The 4,205-nt window shown below is 46.6% G+C and overlaps 1 pseudogene; it reads left to right on the top strand.

The window, feature by feature from the left end:
- The first annotated feature begins 2,152 nt into the window (after nucleotides 1-2,152).
- Nucleotides 2,153-3,116, top strand: LOC130874105 (glyceraldehyde-3-phosphate dehydrogenase-like; annotated as a pseudogene).
- Nucleotides 3,117-4,205: the final 1,089 nt, after the last annotated feature.

Genomic DNA, 4,205 nt, shown 5'->3' with positions numbered 1-4,205 from the left:
GGAGAATGGAGCCCAAGAAGGCTAATTTTTTAAACATTTATTTGTTTATTTGGAGGGCGGAGTGCACATTGCCATGGTGTGGAAAAGTCAGATGACAGCTGCTGGGAATCAGTTCTCTCCTTCTCCCATGTGGGTCCCAGTAATCGAACTCAGATTGCCAGGCTTGGCTGCAAGCCCCTTAATCCATGTACACATACTCCCGTAGCTCTTAGATGGAGTGAGAGACACTGCTGTAGACATAGGAAGATCAAGAAGGAAGGGTGTAGCACGACTTGTAAATATCTGTAGATTCATATCATAGAAGTATAACAGCTAAAATAAATTATTATTGCAGTCTTGTTTTTTTTTTTTCCCAATAGGTCTTACACATAGTCATGTTGGCCTGAAACTTGATATGTAGACCAGGCTGGTCTCAAATTTGTGGCAATCTTCCTGCCTTTTTGACTCCTGAGTGCTGGGATTACAGTGAGTGCTGCCACATCTGGTTATTGTAATTGTGTATGTGTGTGTGTGTGTGTGAGATGTATGTCTCTGGGTGATATGAACACGCATGTGTGCATATCAGTGTACAAAATACAAACATGTAGAGGCCAGAGGAAGATGTCTAGTGTTTTCCTCTGTCACCCTTCACCTTATTCTTTGAGACAAGATCACCGCTGAACCTGGAACTATCATGTTGGCTGGACTAGCTAGCTACTAAACTTCCACCTACCTCTATTCATAGTGCTGAGTTTACAGACATGCATGGTCATGCCCAATTTTTTACAAGGGAACTGGGGGTTTGATTTGGGTCCTTTTGCTTCTACAGTAACTGCTACTACCCACTGAGCCAACTTCTCTTCTCAATCCTATTACACACACACGCACACACATACACACACACACACACACACACACAGAGAGAGAGAGAGAGAGAGAGAGAGAGAGAGAGAGAGAGAGAGAGAGAGAGAGAGAGAGAGAGAGAGGATATTATTATGTATCTTTGGATAGCTTGGAGCTCACTATGTAGAGTAGGCTGACCTCAAATTTAGAGATCAACCTTCCTCTATCTCCTAAGTCCTGGGATTAAAGGTGTGAACCATTCTATTCAGCACCTGCAAATTTTTAAATACCAAATTTTTAAACTTAAGTCATTTATTTTATGTACATTGATGTTTTGCCTGCATATCTGGGCACCACATATATGAGTTATAGACACTCATGAGCCAATAAATGGGTGCTAGGAATTGAACTCTGGGTCTCCTGAAAGAGAAGCCAATGCTTTTAACCACCGATCCACCTCTCCAGTACTCATTATAATTTTTAATAGTAAAAAATAGGAGTGTTAGGGCTTGGGACATAGCTCAATTGGTAAAGTGCCTGCTTGCTGCCCAAGAATGAGGATCGGAGTTTGATCTCTAGACCACATAATTCAAGAGCTGGGATGCAGAGGCAACCCCTGGAGCTTGCTTGCCTGCTAGTTTACCCATCCTAACATGTTCCAGACCAGTGAGAGACCTTGTCTCAAACACACACACACACACACACACACACACACACACACACACCTGTCTTAGTCACTGTTTTATTGCTGTGAAGACACCATGACCACGGCAACTCTTAGAAAACATTTACTTGGGGACTTGTTTACAGTTTCAGAGGTTTAATATGTTGTCATCATGACAGGGAGCATGGTGGCGTGCATGGTGCTAGAATAGTAGCTGGGAACGACGTCTTGATCCACAGACTGAGAGAGACAGAGAGAGAGATACTGTGTCTGGTGTGGACTTTTTTGAAACCTCAAAAGCCACTCCCAATGATATAATTTTTCCAACAAGGCCACACCTCCTAATCCTTATTAAATAGAGCCATTTTTCTGCCGACTAAGCATTCAAATAATATGAGCCTATTGGGACCATTTTTATTCAAAGCACCAAAACAACCCACCCTCCCAAATCAGAAAACAAAACACCCACACACAAAGCAAAGTGTCAGCAGGCTGAGGAATGACACCTGAGTTTGATTTCTAGCCTGACACATGCACTCACAAGTGCACATAAGCCACCCCACTATGAACATACTTGCAAATAAGAACATGGAAAGGGGCTCTCTGTTCCTGCCTGGTTCAGAGACAGCACATCTCTTGCAGTGCCAGCCTTGTTCCTGAGCCGTAATGGTGAAGGTCAGAGTGAACAGATTTGCCTGTACTGGGCACCTGGCTAGTTACCAGGGCTTCCTTCATTTCTGGCAAAGTGAATATCATTGCCATCAGTGATCCCCTTTCATTGACCTTAGCTGCTTGGTCTACATGTCCCAATATAACTCTACCCATGGCAAGTTCAATGGCACAGTCAAGGCTGAGAATGGGAACCTTGTCATCAATGGAAAGGCCATCACCGTCTTCCAGGAGTGATATCCTGCTACCATCAAACGGGGTGATGCTGGGCCAAGTATGTTGTGGAGTCTACTGGTGTCTTCACTACCATGGAGAAAGCTGGGACCAACTTAAATGGTGGAGCCAAAAGGGTCATCATCTCCGCCCCTTCTGTTGAGGCCCCATGTTTGTGATGGGTGTTGTCTTAGTTAGGGTTTCTATTGCTGTGAAGAGAGACCATGACCAAAGCAAATTCTTGTAAAGGAAAACACTTAACTAACACTGACTTACAGTTTTAGAGGTTTAGACCATTGCCATTGCGGCAGGAAACATGAAGGCATGCAGGCAGACACGGTGTTGGAGAAGGAGCTGAGAGTTCTACATCTTGACCCACAGGCATCAAAAGGAGACTGTGTGTCACATGGGGCATAGCTTGAGCACGTGAGACCTGAAGACTTCCCTCACAGTGACACACTTCCTCCAGCACTCCTCCTTATACTGCCATTCCCTATGGGCCGAGCATTCAAACACACGAGTCTGTGGAGCCCACTCCTGTTCAGACCATTACAGGGGTGAACCACGAGAAGCATGACAAGTCATGATTGCCGGTAGTGCCTCCTGCAGCACTAATGGCTTAGTGTCCCCCCCACCCCTGGCCAAGGTCATCCGTGACAACTTTGGCACTGTGGAAGAATTCATGACCACAGTCCATGCCATCACAGCCACCCAGAAGACTGTAGATAGCCTCTCTGGGAAGCTGTAGTGTGATGGTCATGGGACCGCCCAGAACATCATCCCTGCATCCACTGGTACTGCCATGACTCTGGGCAAGGTCATCCCAGATCGGGATGTTCATTGGCATGATCTTCCAAGTTCCTATCCCCAGTGTGTCTGTCCATTGTGAATCTGACAAGCTGTCTGGAGAAAAGCTACCCAGAATAAAGACATCAAGAAGGGGGTGAAGTAGACTTTGAAGGGCCCACTAAAGGGCATCTCGGGCAGGACTGAGGACCAGGTTGTCTCCTGCGACTTTAACAGTGACTCCCACTCTTCCACCTTTGATCGTGAGGCTGGCATAGATCTCAGTAACAGCTTTGTACAGCTCATTTCCTGGGATGACATCATGGTGGGGACCTCATGGCCTCCATGGCCTCTAAGGAGTAAGAAGCCCTGGACCACCCACATGGCAAGAACATGACAGCAAGAGAGAGGCCCTTGGCTGCTGGGGCGTTCTTATCTCAACTCAATCCTCAACACTGAGCATTTCACTCACGGTTTCCACCCCAGACCCCCAGAAGAAGGGGGCATTAGGGAGCCCCCCAACTCTCTAGAATTCTAACTCTCTTGAATTCCATCAGTAAAGTTCACTGTATCCACACACAAAAAAGAACGTTAAAGGGTATAGCTAGGCTTCGTGGCACTGTATGGCAGGGAGAGGGGACCTGGATTTGAGTACTGTGGACCTTCAGGAGCTTGGGTGTTCATTTGTCTGACTAGCTCCTCATGGCTGCTGGTTGTAAGGTCTAAAGCTCTCCTGCATTGTCTCTTTTCTACCTACAGTCTTGGTCCTTGAGCGTATGGGCTGATGCACTGAATGATTGAAAGGTTGTAGGGAAACTGGGACCCATGGGAAGAAGCCAGAAAGTGGGTACCACAGCTGAGACAAGGGGCAGGAGTGTAGCCATGAGGTCCACACCTTTGATCACTGACTAGGGACTGGATCCAGGGACACTCTGTCCACTCAGACATCCAGGGCGAGGCTGTAATCCAGAGAGAAGAGAGGACTTTGCAGGACTAGTGGCTTTTTCCTGAAGAAGTTCTCCACCGGAGCATCATAGACTCAGTTTACCCT

The sequence above is a fragment of the Chionomys nivalis genome, chromosome 5 (assembly GCF_950005125.1).
Source record: "Chionomys nivalis chromosome 5, mChiNiv1.1, whole genome shotgun sequence".
Taxonomy (NCBI): Eukaryota; Metazoa; Chordata; class Mammalia; order Rodentia; family Cricetidae; genus Chionomys; species Chionomys nivalis.
Note: the sequence above shows the minus strand (reverse complement) of the source record. Positions and strands in the feature narration are given on the sequence as shown.